The sequence below is a fragment of the Haliotis asinina genome, chromosome 1 (genome assembly GCF_037392515.1).
Source record: "Haliotis asinina isolate JCU_RB_2024 chromosome 1, JCU_Hal_asi_v2, whole genome shotgun sequence".
Lineage (NCBI taxonomy): Eukaryota > Metazoa > Mollusca > Gastropoda > Lepetellida > Haliotidae > Haliotis > Haliotis asinina.
In genome coordinates this window covers 66,468,261-66,490,068 of record NC_090280.1, presented here as the reverse complement: position 1 = coordinate 66,490,068, position 21,808 = coordinate 66,468,261, and positions in this window count along the sequence as shown.

Below are 21,808 nucleotides of genomic sequence, written 5' to 3'. Positions count from 1 at the left end.
CTGTTGGACAGTAAACAATACACTAGTGGAACCATGTGACAAAACACCACAGCATGTACACAATATATCTGATCAAACAATTTAGGACATGTCTTTGCGTACTTGTCTTCAAGGTTGATTTCGGGTCGACTCTCAGGAAGGCGGGGCAAGGTCTTGTGTCTCTGACGATACAGAATGGTGTTCAGTGACTTGAATGATGGGATCTGCTTCAGCATGTCGTCTGAGATGATGTCGTGGTTCTGACGCAGTCTTGAGATCTCCTCGCCGTAAATAGTAGGTATGGGAGTCGTCTCTGTCCTTGCTCTCTCCATCAGTCTTGCTTTGAAGGCGTCGACTTGAAACTCGAAGGGAAGTGGATCGTGGGAGTGTCCAAAAATCTCTATGGCATAGAGTATCTCGCCCTCAGTTGTGAGCCTGGCAGTACATTCTCTCACAACGCAAGACCAGTACCTTTTCCCCTGGCGACTACTTCTGCACCGAAACTTGAAGCCGTCATAGTACAAATGTACACCACCTCTAACACTCTCGATGAATTTGATCTCAACTTGTGCATTTGCCATGATTGTGACACTTAGTGAGCGCAATGTCACTTATATATCTTATTTCTAACAGGATATTCTCAATGTCAATTAAGAACACGTTTGATCTCTAACTCGTTACTTACTTTCAGTAGGATGTTTTCATTTGAAATCACCCATGACTCAATGTCAATTAAGAAAATGTTTGATCTCTAACTCATTACTAACTCCCAACAGGATATTTTCATTTGAAATCACCCATACCGAGACGCTCTGAAAAAAAGACGGGACGCTCTTTTACAGGTAACGGTAATCGGATTAGGTAATTAAGGTCCAGAGTAGGTGAAATGCAATCAACCGTAAATGTGGCTCTCGCGGTATATGTCATTTTTAAAATGTGGCTTTCCCGGAGTGACACCGTATCAAAACGCGAGTTCGGGGAATTAGCTCGCTTGGCAAGAGGTATGACTGTACCAACCCACACACAACACAACACTCGAGTAAAACAGACGAGGAGGTTAATACACAGCAGTCGCAGGATCTTTTGTTACATAATCAGTTGAAAATAGGGTCGATACAATTATTATAGTGATCAATCAGCTTTCAAAGAACATAAACATTATACGTAGATTCGTTATACACACCACATTAATCACGACACACATTCAAAAGTATACAACATAATGTCATTGTTAAATACTCTACACATCAAGCCAGAGCGCGTTTATACAGTCTACATAGTACACAGTTACAAAACAGCATATATTCACAACGTAATACAATAAATGAAATTTACTAGACAGCCACACCCTGATTTGTGACTGTCATCCGTATTATATACCTATTCCAGCTATCGCAGATAATCACGTTTACAGATAAAACTTACGATAATGCTGATATTGTGAACTTCAGGTTATGTCATGGCCAATCGTGAATATGCCACGAGGGTATACGTGGCACGCACCTGATTTGACCAGCGTGAACTACAAACAGATATATGTATTGCACCTTGGTTCTGTTAGCTGAAGAGGTACTGTCATGGATTATGTCTGATACTCGTTATCATTGTGACCCTTAACATGTTTAACATTGAGGAACATGCTCAGTTGGTTTGTGAATTTCCAATTTTCAAAACACATACCGTTATAAAATATTAGTAAAATTTTGTCCAATTTTCCCGTGTTAATAATAGCACCATATCTTGACGATGACATGCATACAGTGATAAATTTGGTTTGGGTGTTTCTGTGGTGTAGTGGTGAATGTAGTTGTGTCGTAATTAGTGGTGACTGGATTGCGTCCCATGTTGTGTCAGTGGCTTTGGTGTCCATATGTAGTGGTGAATGTGATGGTAGTGTCTCATGTACATGTATGGTGGTGTCCGATGTTGAGATGATTTCTCACTTTAAACAATATTTTAATATTTCGAGTCCAAGTAATTATTTTGTCAGTTGAAAATTTAAGTCTTAGAATTGTATTCAACTTAGGATAAAAGTTGTTTTAAGAAATGATCATAGATTCAAATTGTTATACCTGGTTTGTATTGCAAGGGGGTAAGCGCAGCAGTTAGAGCAGTGAAACAAGAGCACGTACGGTACGTGATGAGCGTTAACTTACACCAACCCAATGTCTTCTCGGCGTTTTATTTAATGTGCATACCCCCTTGTAATACAAGCAAAGAAAGTAATTTGAAATTATGATCGTTTGTTAAACAACATTCATCCTAAGTTGCATAAAATTATGAGAATTAAATGTTCAATTGGCAAGGTAAAATTATATGAATTTGCAATCTTAGATTCTCTTTGTTCGATTTACTTTTTTGTTTAAAAGAGACATTCCTTGATACGTTTTCACGGTAAACAGACTGTATTCGCAGAATAACACGTGAGTGAGTCACGAATGCGATGAGCAGTGATAAGTGCATCACAATTTACAACATTCCCACCCACGGACGACAATTTGTTTTAATTCATTGCACTGAACGATACAAACACTTATGTCACTTTGGGTTTGACTTGTAATTTTATATTTACGATGCGTCGTACCTGTATTGTATTAGTCGTTGATTATATTTTAATTATATTGCCTTACATAAATAAATCTGTAATTAATGAAGTTTTTGTTTCGTTTTGTTTCAATAAAGAATATTACCAGGTCTTTCTTGGCTCACGCTAAATCAGAAAACATGTCTCTGTGCGAACACTTGTGATTGAGGTGTTTTCGATAGCTGTGATCCTTTGTTTCGGTTTCGGCCACTCTGATTAGGTTGCTTAAGGTGGCTGGTTTGCCCTTTGTCGTTTCCAGCTGCGACCTAAGCAAGCGACGGAAGCCCGCTTGGGGTCTGAGCATCCGAGACAGAAAATCTTGAAATCTTGTAGAGGTAGGACGACTTCAAGGATTCTCCGGAAGGGCGACAGAGGACCATACAGGCAGGTGTTTACAAATCTATTTGGAATAAAATATGCGTCTTCATGAATATTTGTTCAATATACAGTGCTCACTCCTTCTCTCATAGTATACAGCCATTTGGGTATAGATAGGAAAGGTTGATACTGGTTGTACTGGTTGTACATGTAAAGGGAGTAGTACTGTAGCCTAATTGTTCAAGTGTTGGCGCGCCATGTTCAGTGCCAGTGTTCGATTGCCCACTTAAATACTGTGTTTCACGTCCACTTCTGACACCCGTCGTTGGATTATTGTCAAAAGCGGCATAAAACAACACTTACTCGCTGTTGTTAAACCAATCTACATACTTGAGAAATGTGATTGATAATGCTTATGCATGACTCTTTTTCTTTCAGACGCAGGAACCCTGGCACTTTCTGGATTTGGTGTTGTGTCCCTCTAAACCCTTCCAACCGGACTTTAGTACACTGGCTTTCCGAGTGACCGATGGGATGAACTTTTGTCTCATGGTGGCTCCATAGTACATCCGCTCTCCGCGTAGCCCCTCGCCGACTGTACATGGAGTAGGTTCGGTGCTAGGGCCTGATTGTACAGTCAGGATGGTTGTTACAGCAACCCAGCTAGTTTAGGGTTGGCACACTCTGTGGCCCCAGTCTTTTCAGCACCCCCAGTAGGCCCAATGCTGACTGCACTTGACTGGTAAATTTAGGTGGTAGTGTAGATAGGGACCCCCTTCGTGCATGCCCTGTACGATGCTATCTATAGATGGCATAACTTAGTGTTAACCCACCATTCCGTCCTTTCGTAGGTAGCTCGAGACACAGCGAGTCCCGGATGGTCACTTTGAGAGTCAGTGTACTGGCCATCAGCAGGTAAAGTATTTTAATATTTAAGTTTAAAATTTAGTTTAAGTTTTGTTTCTCACGACCCAACATATTTGTTTTACATTTAAGTCTATGGGGATCGTCGAATATCCGAATGGTTAAGGCGTTCGCTCATGACGCTCCAAAGAACCCTAATTTTATTTCCCACATGAGAATGATGTGTGAAACATATATTTGTTGTTTCTCACCATGATAAAGCTGGAATATTGCTAAAAGAGGTATAAACAGTACACTCATGCAGTCATAATCTGTGTGGGAAGTATAAATTACGTAAAGTGTTCTTTGCATATTTTTAGTAAAACCTTCGCCCCTGCAAGCATCTGTTTCTTTCACACAGTCTTTTGAAGAAAACACAAAATGGAATGCATCCTTCTTTACCATGACATCTACTCCAAAGTTACAGTCCCCCAGAGGCAGGACGACTGCCGAGAAGACATTCCATGGACAGAAGTGGACCACGGATTCTCCGGAAGGACAACAGAGGACCATACAGGCAGGTGTTTCCAACTGTATTTGGCAGAAAATATTCGTCTTGATGAATGTCTGTTTAATATACAGTGCACACTCATTCTCTCATAGTATACAGCCATTTAGGTATAGACGGGAAAGGTTGACACTGGTTTCTGTATGTAAACGGAGGTGGGGTGGTGAAGTAGGGTGTTCAAAGAATGTTTTCTGCAATGCATCCTTGCTTACCATAACGTCTACTCCAATGTTACAACTTGAGTTTCAGATTTGAACGTTTTGCATGTGTTGGCATATAACTTGCATTTATATAGACAGTATGTTACATGAATGTAAAATATATTGACTTTACTATTAGGAAGAGGGATACCATCGACCTGGGGGCGGAAATGGACCCTGAAGTCCCCCAGAGGCAGGACGACTGCCGAGAAGACATTCCATGGACAGAAGTGGACCACGGATTCTCCGGAAGGGCAACAGAGGACCATACAGGCAGGTGTTTCCAACTGTATTTGGCAGAAAATATTCGTCTTGATGAATGTCTGTTTAATATACAGTGCACACTCATTCTCTCATAGTGTACAGCCATTTAGGTATAGACGGGAAAGGTTGATACTGGTTTCTGTATGTAAACGGGGGTGGGGTGGTGAAGTAGGGTGTTCAAAGAATGTTTTCTGCAATGCATCCTTGTTTACCATAACGTCTACTCCAATGTTACAACTCTAGTTTCAGATTTGAACGTTTTGCATGTGTTGGCATATAACTTGCATTTATATAGACAGTATGTTACATGAATGTAAAATATATTGACTTTACTATTAGGAAGAGGGATACCATCGACCTGGGGGCGGAAATGGACCCTGAAGTCCCCCAGAGGCAGGACGACTGCCGAGAAGACATTCCATGGACAGAAGTAGACCACGGATTCTCCGGAAGGGCGACAGAGGACCATACAGGCAGGTGTTTCCAACTGTATTTGGCAGAAAATATTCGTCTTGATGAATGTCTGTTTAATATACAGTGCACACTCATTCTCTCATAGTGTACAGCCATTTAGGTATAGACGGGAAAGGTTGACACTGGTTTCTGTATGTAAACGGGGGTGGGGTGGTGAAGTAGGGTGTTCAAAGAATGTTTTCTGCAATGCATCCTTGTTTACCATAAGGTCTACTCCAGTGTTACAACTTGAGTTTCAGATTTGAACGTTTTGCATGTGTTGGCATATAACTTGCATTTATATAGACAGTATGTTACATGAATGTCAAATATATTGACTTTACTATTAGGAAGAGGGATACCATCGACCTGGGGGCGGAAATGGACCCTGAAGTCCCCCAGAGGCAGGACGACTGCCGAGAAGACATTCCATGGACAGAAGTAGACCACGGATTCTCCGGAAGGGCGACAGAGGACCATACAGGCAGGTGTTTCCAACTGTATTTGGCAGAAAATATTCGTCTTGATGAATGTCTGTTTAATATACAGTGCACACTCATTCTCTCATAGTGTACAGCCATTTAGGTATAGACGGGAAGGTTGATACTGGTTTCTGTATGTAAACGGGGGTGGGGTGGTGAAGTAGGGTGTTCAAAGAATGTTTTCTGCAATGCATCCTTGTTTACCATAACGTCTACTCCAGTGTTTCAACTTGAGTTTCAGATTTCAACGTTTTGCATGTGTTGGCATATAACTTGCATTTATATAGACAGTATGTTACATGAATGTCAAATATATTGACTTTACTATTAGGAAGAGGGATACCATCGACCTGGGGGCGGAAATGGACCCTGAAGTCCCCAAGAGGCAGGACGACTGCCGAGAAGACATTCCATGGACAGAAGTGGACCACGGATTCTCCGGAAGGGCGACAGAGGACCATACAGGCAGGTGTTTCCAACTGTATTTGGCAGAAAATATTCGTCTTGATGAATGTCTGTTTAATATACAGTGCACACTCATTCTCTCATAGTGTACAGCCATTTAGGTATAGACGGGAAAGGTTGACACTGGTTTCTGTATGTAAACGGGGGTGGGGTGGTGAAGTAGGGTGTTGAAAGAATGTTTTCTGCAATGCATCCTTGTTTACCATAACGTCTACTCCAATGTTACAACTTGAGTTTCAGATTTGAACGTTTTGCATGTGTTGGCATATAACTTGCATTTATATAGACCGTATGTTACATGAATGTAAAATATATTGACTTTACTATTAGGAAGAGGGATACCATCGACCTGGGGGCGGAAATGGACCCTGAAGTCCCCCAGAGGCAGGACGACTGCCGAGAAGACATTCCATGGACAGAAGTAGACCACGGATTCTCCGGAAGGGCGACAGAGGACCATACAGGCAGGTGTTTCCAACTGTATTTGGCAGAAAATATTCGTCTTGATGAATGTCTGTTTAATATACAGTGCACACTCATTCTCTCATAGTGTACAGCCATTTAGGTATAGACGGGAAGGTTGACACTGGTTTCTGTATGTAACCGGGGGTGGGGTGGTGAAGTAGGGTGTTCAAAGAATGTTTTCTGCAATGCATCCTTGTTTACCATAACATCTACTCCAGTGTTGCAACTTGAGTTTCAGATTTGAACATTTTGCATGTGTTGGCATATAACTTGCATTTATATAGACAGTATGTTACATGAATGTCAAATATATTGACTTTACTATTAGGAAGAGGGATACCATCGACCTGGGGGCGGAAATGGACCCTGAAGTCCCCCAGAGGCAGGACGACTGCCGAGAAGACATTCCATGGACAGAAGTGGACCACGGATTCTCCGGAAGGGCGACAGAGGACCACACAGGCAGGTGTTTCCAACTGTATTTGGCAGAAAATATTCGTCTTGATGAATGTCTGTTTAATATACAGTGCACACTCATTCTCTCATAGTGTACAGCCATTTAGGTATAGACGGGAAAGGTTGACACTGGTTTCTGTATGTAAACGGAGGTGGGGTGGTGAAGTAGGGTGTTGAAAGAATGTTTTCTGCAATGCATCCTTGTTTACCATAAGGTCTACTCCAGTGTTACAACTTGAGTTTCAGATTTGAACGTTTTGCATGTGTTGGCATATAACTTGCATTTATATAGACCGTATGTTACATGAATGTAAAATATATTGACTTTACTATTAGGAAGAGGGATACCATCGACCTGGGGGCGGAAATGGACCCTGAAGTCCCCCAGAGGCAGGACGACTGCCGAGAAGACATTCCATGTGCAGAAGTAGACCACGGATTCTCCGGAAGGGCGACAGAGGACCATACAGGCAGTTGTTTCCAACTGTATTTGGCAGAAAATATTCGTCTTGATGAATGTCTGTTTAATATACAGTGCACACTCATTCTCTCATAGTGTACAGCCATTTAGGTATAGACGGGAAGGTTGATACTGGTTTCTGTATGTAAACGGGGGTGGGGTGGGGAAGTAGGGTGTTCAAAGAATGTTTTCTGCAATGCATCCTTGTTTACCATAACGTCTACTCCAATGTTACAACTTGAGTTTCAGATTTGAACGTTTTGCATGTGTTGGCATATAACTTGCGTTTATATAGACAGTATGTTACATGAATGTAAAATATATTGACTTTACTATTAGGAAGAGGGATACCATCGACCTGGGGGCGGAAATGGACCCTGAAGTCCCCCAGAGGCAGGACGACTGCCGAGAAGACATTCCATGTGCAGAAGTAGACCACGGATTCTCCGGAAGGGCGACAGAGGACCATACAGGCAGTTGTTTCCAACTGTATTTGGCAGAAAATATTCGTCTTGATGAATGTCTGTTTAATATACAGTGCACACTCATTCTCTCATAGTGTACAGCCATTTAGGTATAGACGGGAAGGTTGATACTGGTTTCTGTATGTAAACGGGGGTGGGGTGGGGAAGTAGGGTGTTCAAAGAATGTTTTCTGCAATGCATCCTTGTTTACCATAACGTCTACTCCAATGTTACAACTTGAGTTTCAGATTTGAACGTTTTGCATGTGTTGGCATATAACTTGCGTTTATATAGACAGTATGTTACATGAATGTAAAATATATTGACTTTACTATTAGGAAGAGGGATACCATCGACCTGGGGGCGGAAATGGACCCTGAAGTCCCCCAGAGGCAGGACGACTGCCGAGAAGACATTCCATGGACAGAAGTGGACCACGGATTCTCCGGAAGGGCGACAGAGGACCATACAGGCAGGTGTTTCCAACTGTATTTGGCAGAAAATATTCGTCTTGATGAATGTCTGTTTAATATACAGTGCACACTCATTCTCTCATAGTGTACAGCCATTTAGGTATAGACGGGAAGGTTGACACTGGTTTCTGTATGTAAACGGGGGTGGGGTGGTGAAGTAGGGTGTTCAAAGAATGTTTTCTGCAATGCATCCTTGTTTACCATAACATCTACTCCAGTGTTGCAACTTGAGTTTCAGATTTGAACGTTTTGCATGTGTTGGCATATAACTTGCATTTATATAGACAGTATGTTACATGAATGTCAAATATATTGACTTTACTATTAGGAAGAGGGATACCATCGACCTGGGGGCGGAAATGGACCCTGAAGTCCCCCAGAGGCAGGACGACTGCCGAGAAGACATTCCATGGACAGAAGTGGACCACGGATTCTCCGGAAGGGCGACAGAGGACCACACAGGCAGGTGTTTCCAACTGTATTTGGCAGAAAATATTCGTCTTGATGAATGTCTGTTTAATATACAGTGCACACTCATTCTCTCATAGTGTACAGCCATTTAGGTATAGACGGGAAAGGTTGACACTGGTTTCTGTATGTAAACGGAGGTGGGGTGGTGAAGTAGGGTGTTGAAAGAATGTTTTCTGCAATGCATCCTTGTTTACCATAACGTCTACTCCAATGTTACAACTTGAGTTTCAGATTTGAACGTTTTGCATGTGTTGGCATATAACTTGCATTTATATAGACCGTATGTTACATGAATGTAAAATATATTGACTTTACTATTAGGAAGAGGGATACCATCGACCTGGGGGCGGAAATGGACCCTGAAGTCCCCCAGAGGCAGGACGACTGCCGAGAAGACATTCCATGTGCAGAAGTAGACCACGGATTCTCCGGAAGGGCGACAGAGGACCATACAGGCAGTTGTTTCCAACTGTATTTGGCAGAAAATATTCGTCTTGATGAATGTCTGTTTAATATACAGTGCACACTCATTCTCTCATAGTGTACAGCCATTTAGGTATAGACGGGAAGGTTGACACTGGTTTCTGTATGTAAACGGGGGTGGGGTGGTGAAGTAGGGTGTTCAAAGAATGTTTTCTGCAATGCATCCTTGTTTACCATAACATCTACTCCAGTGTTGCAACTTGAGTTTCAGATTTGAACGTTTTGCATGTGTTGGCATATAACTTGCATTTATATAGACAGTATGTTACATGAATGTAAAATATATTGACTTTACTATTAGGAAGAGGGATACCATCGACCTGGGGGCGGAAATGGACCCTGAAGTCCCCCAGAGGCAGGACGACTGCCGAGAAGACATTCCATGGACAGAAGTGGACCACGGATTCTCCGGAAGGGCGACAGAGGACCACACAGGCAGGTGTTTCCAACTGTATTTGGCAGAAAATATTCGTCTTGATGAATGTCTGTTTAATATACAGTGCACACTCATTCTCTCATAGTGTACAGCCATTTAGGTATAGACGGGAAAGGTTGACACTGGTTTCTGTATGTAAACGGAGGTGGGGTGGTGAAGTAGGGTGTTGAAAGAATGTTTTCTGCAATGCATCCTTGTTTACCATAACGTCTACTCCAATGTTACAACTTGAGTTTCAGATTTGAACGTTTTGCATGTGTTGGCATATAACTTGCATTTATATAGACCGTATGTTACATGAATGTAAAATATATTGACTTTACTATTAGGAAGAGGGATACCATCGACCTGGGGGCGGAAATGGACCCTGAAGTCCCCCAGAGGCAGGACGACTGCCGAGAAGACATTCCATGTGCAGAAGTAGACCACGGATTCTCCGGAAGGGCGACAGAGGACCATACAGGCAGTTGTTTCCAACTGTATTTGGCAGAAAATATTCGTCTTGATGAATGTCTGTTTAATATACAGTGCACACTCATTCTCTCATAGTGTACAGCCATTTAGGTATAGACGGGAAGGTTGATACTGGTTTCTGTATGTAAACGGGGGTGGGGTGGGGAAGTAGGGTGTTGAAAGAATGTTTTCTGCAATGCATCCTTGTTTACCATAACGTCTACTCCAATGCTACAACTTGAGTTTCAGATTTGAACGTTTTGCATGTGTTGGCATATAACTTGCGTTTATATAGACCGTATGTTACATGAATGTAAAATATATTGACTTTACTATTAGGAAGAGGGATACCATCGACCTGGGGGCGGAAATGGAACCTGAAGTCCCCCAGAGGCAGGACGACTGCCGAGAAGACATTCCATGGACAGAAGTAGACCACGGATTCTCCGGAAGGGCGACAGAGGACCATACAGGCAGGTGTTTCCAACTGTATTTGGCAGAAAATATTCGTCTTGATGAATGTCTGTTTAATATACAGTGCACACCCATTCTCTCATAGTGTACAGCCATTTAGGTATAGACGGGAAAGGTTGACACTGGTTTCTGTATGTAAACGGGAATGGGGTGGTGAAGTAGGGTGTTGAAAGAATGTTTTCTGCAATGCATCCTTGTTTACCATAACGTCTACTTCAATGTTACAACTTGAGTTTCAGATTTGAACGTTTTGCATGTGTTGGCATATAACTTGCATTTATATAGACAGTATGTTACATGAATGTAAAATATATTGACTTTACTATTAGGAAGAGGGATACCATCGACCTGGGGGCGGAAATGGACCCTGAAGTCCCCCAGAGGCAGGACGACTGCCGAGAAGACATTCCATGGACAGAAGTGGACCACGGATTCTCCGGAAGGGCGACAGAGGACCATACAGGCAGGTGTTTCCAACTGTATTTGGCAGAAAATATTCGTCTTGATGAATGTCTGTTTAATATACAGTGCACACTCATTCTCTCATAGTGTACAGCCATTTGGGTACAGACGGGAAAGGTTGATACTGGTTTCTGTATGTAAACGGGGGTGGGGTGGTGAAGTAGGGTGTTCAAAGAATGTTTTCTGCAATGCATCCTTGTTTACCATAACGTCTACTCCAATGTTACAACTCTAGTTTCAGATTTGAACGTTTTGCATGTGTTGGCACAAAACTTGCATTTATATAGACAGTATGTTACATGAATGTAAAATATATTGACTTTACTATTAGGAAGAGGGATACCATCGACCTGGGGGCGGAAATGGACCCTGAAGTCCCCCAGAGGCAGGACGACTGCCGAGAGGACATTCCATGGACAGAAGTAGACCACGGATTCTCCGGAAGGGCGACAGAGGACCATACAGGCAGGTGTTTCCAACTGTATTTGGCAGAAAATATTCGTCTTGATGAATGTCTGTTTTGTATACAGTGCACACTCATTCTCTCATAGTGTACAGCCATTTAGGTTTAGACGGGAAAGGTTGACACTGGTTTCTGTATGTAAACATGGGTGGGGTGGTGAAGTAGGGTGTTCAAAGAATGTTTTCTGCAATGCATCCTTGTTTACCATAACGTCCACTCCAGTGTTACAACTTGAGTTTCAGATTTGAACGTTTTGCATGTGTTGGCATATAACTTGCATTTATATAGATAGTATGTTACATGAATGTCAAATATATTGACTTTACTATTAGGAAGAGGGATACCATCGACCTGGGGGCGGAAATGGAACCTGAAGTCCCCCAGAGGCAGGACGACTGCCGAGAGGACATTCCATGGACAGAAGTGGACCACTGATTCTCCGGAAGGGCGACAGAGGACCACACAGGCAGGTGTTTCCAACTGTATTTGGCAGAAAATATTCGTCTTGATGAATGTCTGTTTAGTATACAGTGCACACTCATTCTCTCATAGTGTACAGCCATTTAGGTATAGACGGGAAAGGTTGACACTGGTTTCTGTATGTAAACGGGGGTGGGGTGGTGAAGTAGGGTGTTCAAAGAATGTTTTCTGCAATGCATCCTTGTTTACAATAACGTCTACTCCAATGTTACAACTTGAGTTTCAGATTTGAACGTTTTGCATGTGTTGGCATATAACTTGCATTTATATAGACCGTATGTTACATGAATGTAAAATATATTGACTTTACTATTAGGAAGAGGGATACCATCGACCTGGGGGCGGAAATGGACCCTGAAGTCCCCCAGAGGCAGGACGACTGCCGAGAAGACATTCCATGGACAGAAGTGGACCACGGATTCTCCGGAAGGGCGACAGAGGACCATACAGGCAGGTGTTTCCAACTGTATTTGGCAGAAAATATTCGTCTTCATGAATGTCTGTTTAGTATACAGTGCATACTCATTCTCTCATAGTGTACAGCCATTTAGGTATAGACAGGAAAGGTTGACACTGGTTTCTGTATGTAAACGCGGGTGGGGTGGTGAAGTAGGGTGTTCAAAGAATGTTTTCTGCAATGCATCCTTGTTTACCATAACGTCCACTCCAGTGTTACAACTTGAGTTTCAGATTTGAACGTTTTGCATGTGTTGGCATATAACTTGCATTTATATAGACAGTATGTTACATGAATGTAAAATATATTGACTTTACTATTAGGAAGAGGGATACCATCGACCTGGGGGCGGAAATGGACCCTGAAGTCCCCCAGAGGCAGGACGACTGCCGAGAAGACATTCCATGGACAGAAGTAGACCACGGATTCTCGGGAAGGGCGACAGAGGACCACACAGGCAGGTGTTTCCAACTGTATTTGGCAGAAAATATTCGTCTTGATGAATGTCTGTTTAATATACAGTGCACACTCATTCTCTCATAGTGTACAGCCATTTGGGAACAGACGGGAAAGGTTGATACTGGTTTCTGTATGTAAACGGAGGTGGGGTGGTGAAGTAGGGTGTTCAAAGACTGTTTTCTGCAATGCATCCTTGTTTACCATAACGTCTACTCCAATGTTACAACTTGAGTTTCAGATTTGAACGTTTTGCATGTGTTGGCATATAACTTGCATTTATATAGACAGTATGTTACATGAATGTAAAATATATTGACTTTACTATTAGGAAGAGGGATACCATCGACCTGGGGGCGGAAATGGACCCTGAAGTCCCCCAGAGGCAGGACGACTGCCGAGAAGACATTCCATGGACAGAAGTGGACCACGGATTCTCCGGAAGGGCGACAGAGGACCATACAGGCAGGTGTTTCCAACTGTATTTGGCAGAAAATATTCGTCTTGATGAATGTCTGTTTAGTATACAGTGCACACTCATTCTCTCATAGTGTACAGCCATTTAGGTATAGACGGGAAAGTTTGATACTGGTTTCTGTATGTAAACGGGGGTGGGGTGGTGAAGTAGGGTGTTCAAAGAATGTTTTCTGCAATGCATCCTTGTTTACCATAACGTCCACTCCAGTGTTACAACTTGAGTTTCAGATTTGAACGTTTTGCATGTGTTGGCATATAACTTGCATTTATATAGACCGTATGTTACATGAATGTAAAATATATTGACTTTACTATTAGGAAGAGGGATACCATCGACCTGGGGGCGGAAATGGACCCTGAAGTCCCCCAGAGGCAGGACGACTGCCGAGAAGACATTCCATGGACAGAAGTGGACCACGGATTCTCCGGAAGGGCGACAGAGGACCATACAGGCAGGTGTTTCCAACTGTATTTGGCAGAAAATATTCGTCTTGATGAATGTCTGTTTAGTATACAGTGCATACTCATTCTCTCATTGTGTACAGCCATTTAGGTATAGACAGGAAAGGTTGACACTGGTTTCTGTATGTAAACGGGGGTGGGGTGGTGAAGTAGGGTGTTCAAAGAATGTTTTCTGCAATGCATCCTTGTTTACCATAACGTCCACTCCAGTGTTACAACTTGAGTTTCAGATTTGAACGTTTTGCATGTGTTGGCATATAACTTGCATTTATATAGATAGTATGTTACATGAATGTCAAATATATTGACTTTACTATTAGGAAGAGGGATACCATCGACCTGGGGGCGGAAATGGACCCTGAAGTCCCCCAGAGGCAGGACGACTGCCGAGAAGACATTCCATGGACAGAAGTAGACCACGGATTCTCCGGAAGGGCGACAGAGGACCACACAGGCAGGTGTTTCCAACTGTATTTGGCAGAAAATATTCGTCTTGATGAATGTCTGTTTAATATACAGTGCACACCCATTCTCTCATAGTGTACAGCCATTTAGGTATAGACGGGAAAGGTTGACACTGGTTTCTGTATGTAAACGGGAATGGGGTGGTGAAGTAGGGTGTTGAAAGAATGTTTTCTGCAATGCATCCTTGTTTACCATAACGTCTACTCCAATGTTACAACTTGAGTTTCAGATTTGAACGTTTTGCATGTGTTGGCATATAACTTGCATTTATATAGACAGTATGTTACATGAATGTAAAATATATTGACTTTACTATTAGGAAGAGGGATACCATCGACCTGGGGGCGGAAATGGACCCTGAAGTCCCCCAGAGGCAGGACGACTGCCGAGAAGACATTCCATGGACAGAAGTGGACCACGGATTCTCCGGAAGGGCGACAGAGGACCATACAGGCAGGTGTTTCCAACTGTATTTGGCAGAAAATATTCGTCTTGATGAATGTCTGTTTAATATACAGTGCACACTCATTCTCTCATAGTGTACAGCCATTTGGGTACAGACGGGAAAGGTTGATACTGGTTTCTGTATGTAAACGGAGGTGGGGTGGTGAAGTAGGGTGTTCAAAGAATGTTTTCTGCAATGCATCCTTGTTTACCATAACGTCTACTCCAATGTTACAACTCTAGTTTCAGATTTGAACGTTTTGCATGTGTTGGCACAAAACTTGCATTTATATAGACAGTATGTTACATGAATGTAAAATATATTGACTTTACTATTAGGAAGAGGGATACCATCGACCTGGGGGCGGAAATGGACCCTGAAGTCCCCCAGAGGCAGGACGACTGCCGAGAAGACATTCCATGGACAGAAGTGGACCACGGATTCTCCGGAAGGGCGACAGAGAACCATACAGGCAGGTGTTTCCAACTGTATTTGGCAGAAAATATTCGTCTTGATGAATGTCTGTTTAGTATACAGTGCACACTCATTCTCTCATAGTGTACAGCCATTTAGGTATAGACGGGAAAGGTTGACACTGGTTTCTGTATGTAAACATGGGTGGGGTGGTGAAGTAGGGTGTTCAAAGAATGTTTTCTGCAATGCATCCTTGTTTACCATAACGTCCACTCCAGTGTTACAACTTGAGTTTCAGATTTGAACGTTTTGCATGTGTTGGCATATAACTTGCATTTATATAGACAGTATGTTACATGAATGTAAAATATATTGACTTTACTATTAGGAAGAGGGATACCATCGACCTGGGGGCGGAAATGGACCCTGAAGTCCCCCAGAGGCAGGACGACTGCCGAGAAGACATTCCATGGACAGAAGTAGACCACGGATTCTCGGGAAGGGCGACAGAGGACCACACAGGCAGGTGTTTCCAACTGTATTTGGCAGAAAATATTCGTCTTGATGAATGTCTGTTTAATATACAGTGCACACTCATTCTCTCATAGTGTACAGCCATTTGGGAACAGACGGGAAAGGTTGATACTGGTTTCTGTATGTAAACGGAGGTGGGGTGGTGAAGTAGGGTGTTCAAAGACTGTTTTCTGCAATGCATCCTTGTTTACCATAACGTCTACTCCAATGTTACAACTTGAGTTTCAGATTTGAACGTTTTGCATGTGTTGGCATATAACTTGCATTTATATAGACAGTATGTTACATGAATGTAAAATATATTGACTTTACTATTAGGAAGAGGGATACCATCGACCTGGGGGCGGAAATGGACCCTGAAGTCCCCCAGAGGCAGGACGACTGCCGAGAAGACATTCCATGGACAGAAGTGGACCACGGATTCTCCGGAAGGGCGACAGAGGACCATACAGGCAGGTGTTTCCAACTGTATTTGGCAGAAAATATTCGTCTTGATGAATGTCTGTTTAGTATACAGTGCACACTCATTCTCTCATAGTGTACAGCCATTTAGGTATAGACGGGAAAGTTTGATACTGGTTTCTGTATGTAAACGGGGGTGGGGTGGTGAAGTAGGGTGTTCAAAGAATGTTTTCTGCAATGCATCCTTGTTTACCATAACGTCCACTCCAGTGTTACAACTTGAGTTTCAGATTTGAACGTTTTGCATGTGTTGGCATATAACTTGCATTTATATAGACCGTATGTTACATGAATGTAAAATATATTGACTTTACTATTAGGAAGAGGGATACCATCGACCTGGGGGCGGAAATGGACCCTGAAGTCCCCCAGAGGCAGGACGACTGCCGAGAAGACATTCCATGGACAGAAGTGGACCACGGATTCTCCGGAAGGGCGACAGAGGACCATACAGGCAGGTGTTTCCAACTGTATTTGGCAGAAAATATTCGTCTTGATGAATGTCTGTTTAGTATACAGTGCATACTCATTCTCTCATTGTGTACAGCCATTTAGGTATAGACAGGAAAGGTTGACACTGGTTTCTGTATGTAAACGGGGGTGGGGTGGTGAAGTAGGGTGTTCAAAGAATGTTTTCTGCAATGCATCCTTGTTTACCATAACGTCCACTCCAGTGTTACAACTTGAGTTTCAGATTTGAACGTTTTGCATGTGTTGGCATATAACTTGCATTTATATAGATAGTATGTTACATGAATGTCAAATATATTGACTTTACTATTAGGAAGAGGGATACCATCGACCTGGGGGCGGAAATGGACCCTGAAGTCCCCCAGAGGCAGGACGACTGCCGAGAAGACATTCCATGGACAGAAGTAGACCACGGATTCTCCGGAAGGGCGACAGAGGACCACACAGGCAGGTGTTTCCAACTGTATTTGGCAGAAAATATTCGTCTTGATGAATGTCTGTTTAATATACAGTGCACACCCATTCTCTCATAGTGTACAGCCATTTAGGTATAGACGGGAAAGGTTGACACTGGTTTCTGTATGTAAACGGGAATGGGGTGGTGAAGTAGGGTGTTGAAAGAATGTTTTCTGCAATGCATCCTTGTTTACCATAACGTCTACTCCAATGTTACAACTTGAGTTTCAGATTTGAACGTTTTGCATGTGTTGGCATATAACTTGCATTTATATAGACAGTATGTTACATGAATGTAAAATATATTGACTTTACTATTAGGAAGAGGGATACCATCGACCTGGGGGCGGAAATGGACCCTGAAGTCCCCCAGAGGCAGGACGACTGCCGAGAAGACATTCCATGGACAGAAGTGGACCACGGATTCTCCGGAAGGGCGACAGAGGACCATACAGGCAGGTGTTTCCAACTGTATTTGGCAGAAAATATTCGTCTTGATGAATGTCTGTTTAATATACAGTGCACACTCATTCTCTCATAGTGTACAGCCATTTGGGTACAGACGGGAAAGGTTGATACTGGTTTCTGTATGTAAACGGAGGTGGGGTGGTGAAGTAGGGTGTTCAAAGAATGTTTTCTGCAATGCATCCTTGTTTACCATAACGTCTACTCCAATGTTACAACTCTAGTTTCAGATTTGAACGTTTTGCATGTGTTGGCACAAAACTTGCATTTATATAGACAGTATGTTACATGAATGTAAAATATATTGACTTTACTATTAGGAAGAGGGATACCATCGACCTGGGGGCGGAAATGGACCCTGAAGTCCCCCAGAGGCAGGACGACTGCCGAGAAGACATTCCATGGACAGAAGTGGACCACGGATTCTCCGGAAGGGCGACAGAGAACCATACAGGCAGGTGTTTCCAACTGTATTTGGCAGAAAATATTCGTCTTGATGAATGTCTGTTTAGTATACAGTGCACACTCATTCTCTCATAGTGTACAGCCATTTAGGTATAGACGGGAAAGGTTGACACTGGTTTCTGTATGTAAACATGGGTGGGGTGGTGAAGTAGGGTGTTCAAAGAATGTTTTCTGCAATGCATCCTTGTTTACCATAACGTCCACTCCAGTGTTACAACTTGAGTTTCAGATTTGAACGTTTTGCATGTGTTGGCATATAACTTGCATTTATATAGATAGTATGTAACATGAATGTAAAATATATTGACTTTACTATTAGGAAGAGGGATACCATCGACCTGGGGGCGGAAATGGAACCTGAAGTCCCCCAGAGGCAGGACGACTGCCGAGAAGACATTCCATGGACAGAAGTGGACCACGGATTCTCCGGAAGGGCGACAGAGGACCACACAGGCAGGTGTTTCCAACTGTATTTGGCAGAAAATATTCGTCTTGATGAATGTCTGTTTAATATACAGTGCACACTCATTCTCTCATAGTGTACAGCCATTTGGGTATAGACGGGAAAGGTTGATACTGGTTTCTGTATGTAAACGGGGGTGGGGTGGTGAAGTAGGGTGTTCAAAGAATGTTTTCTGCAATGCATCCTTGTTTACCATAACGTCTACTCCAATGTTACAACTTGAGTTTCAGATTTGAACGTTTTGCATGTGTTGGCATATAACTTGCATTTATACAGACAGTATGTTACATGAATGTAAAATATATTGACTTTACTATTAGGAAGAGGGATACCATCGACCTGGGGGCGGAAATGGACCCTGAAGTCCCCCAGAGGCAGGACGACTGCCGAGAGGACATTCCATGGACAGAAGTGGACCACGGATTCTCCGGAAGGGCGACAGAGAACCATACAGGCAGGTGTTTCCAACTGTATTTGGCAGAAAATATTCGTCTTGATGAATGTCTGTTTTGTATACAGTGCACACTCATTCTCTCATAGTGTACAGCCATTTAGGTTTAGACGGGAAAGGTTGATACTGGTTTCTGTATGTAAACATGGGTGGGGTGGTGAAGTAGGGTGTTCAAAGAATGTTTTCTGCAATGCATCCTTGTTTACCATAACGTCCACTCCAGTGTTACAACTTGAGTTTCAGATTTGAACGTTTTGCATGTGTTGGCATATAACTTGCATTTATATAGATAGTATGTAACATGAATGTAAAATATATTGACTTTACTATTAGGAAGAGGGATACCATCGACCTGGGGGCGGAAATGGACCCTGAAGTCCCCCAGAGGCAGGACGACTGCCGAGAAGACATTCCATGGACAGAAGTGGACCACGGATTCTCCGGAAGGGCGACAGAGGACCACACAGGCAGGTGTTTCCAACTGTATTTGGCAGAAAATATTCGTCTTGATGAATGTCTGTTTAATATACAGTGCACACTCATTCTCTCATAGTGTACAGCCATTTGGGTATAGACGGGAAAGGTTGATACTGGTTTCTGTATGTAAACGGGGGTGGGGTGGTGAAGTAGGGTGTTCAAAGAATGTTTTCTGCAATGCATCCTTGTTTACCATAACGTCTACTCCAATGTTACAACTTGAGTTTCAGATTTGAACGTTTTGCATGTGTTGGCATATAACTTGCATTTATACAGACAGTATGTTACATGAATGTAAAATATATTGACTTTACTATTAGGAAGAGGGATACCATCGACCTGGGGGCGGAAATGGACCCTGAAGTCCCCCAGAGGCAGGACGACTGCCGAGAGGACATTCCATGGACAGAAGTGGACCACGGATTCTCCGGAAGGGCGACAGAGAACCATACAGGCAGGTGTTTCCAACTGTATTTGGCAGAAAATATTCGTCTTGATGAATGTCTGTTTTGTATACAGTGCACACTCATTCTCTCATAGTGTACAGCCATTTAGGTTTAGACGGGAAAGGTTGATACTGGTTTCTGTATGTAAACATGGGTGGGGTGGTGAAGTAGGGTGTTCAAAGAATGTTTTCTGCAATGCATCCTTGTTTACCATAACGTCCACTCCAGTGTTACAACTTGAGTTTCAGATTTGAACGTTTTGCATGTGTTGGCATATAACTTGCATTTATATAGATAGTATGTTACATGAATGTAAAATATATTGACTTTACTATTAGGAAGAGGGATACCATCGACCTGGGGGCGGAAATGGACCCTGAAGTCCCCCAGAGGCAGGACGACTGCCGAGAAGACATTCCATGGACAGAAGTGGACCACGGATTCTCCGGAAGGGCGACAGAGGACCATACAGGCAGGTGTTTCCAACTGTATTTGGCAGAAAATATTCGTCTTGATGAATGTCTGTTTAATATACAGTGCACACTCATTTTCTCATAGTGTACAGCCATTTAGGTATAGACGGGAAAGGTTGACACTGGTTTCTGTATGTAAACGGGGGTGGGATGGTGAAGTAGGGTGTTCAAAGAATGTTTTCTGCAATGCATCCTTGTTTACCATAACGTCTACTCCAGTGTTACAACTTGAGTTTCAGATTTGAACGTTTTGCATGTGTTGGCATATAACTTGCATTTATATAGACAGTATGTTACATGAATGTAAAATATATTGACTTTACTATTAGGAAGAGGGATACCATCGACCTGGGGGGCGGAAATGGACCCTGAAGTCCCCCAGAGGCAGGACGACTGCCGAGAGGACATTCCATGGACAGAAGTGGACCACTGATTCTCCGGAAGGGCGACAGAGGACCACACAGGCAGGTGTTTCCAACTGTATTTGGCAGAAAATATTCGTCTTGATGAATGTCTGTTTAGTATACAGTGCACACTCATTCTCTCATAGTGTACAGCCATTTAGGTATAGACGGGAAAGGTTGACACTGGTTTCTGTATGTAAACGGGGGTGGGGTGGTGAAGTAGGGTGTTCAAAGAATGTTTTCTGCAATGCATCCTTGTTTACAATAACGTCTACTCCAATGTTACAACTTGAGTTTCAGATTTGAACGTTTTGCATGTGTTGGCATATAACTTGCATTTATATAGACCGTATGTTACATGAATGTAAAATATATTGACTTTACTATTAGGAAGAGGGATACCATCGACCTGGGGGCGGAAATGGACCCTGAAGTCCCCCAGAGGCAGGACGACTGCCGAGAAGACATTCCATGGACAGAAGTGGACCACGGATTCTCCGGAAGGGCGACAGAGGACCATACAGGCAGGTGTTTCCAACTGTATTTGGCAGAAAATATTCGTCTTGATGAATGTCTGTTTAGTATACAGTGCATACTCATTCTCTCATTGTGTACAGCCATTTAGGTATAGACAGGAAAGGTTGACACTGGTTTCTGTATGTAAACGGGGGTGGGGTGGTGAAGTAGGGTGTTCAAAGAATGTTTTCTGCAATGCATCCTTGTTTACCATAACGTCCACTCCAGTGTTACAACTTGAGTTTCAGATTTGAACGTTTTGCATGTGTTGGCATATAACTTGCATTTATATAGATAGTATGTTACATGAATGTCAAATATATTGACTTTACTATTAGGAAGAGGGATACCAT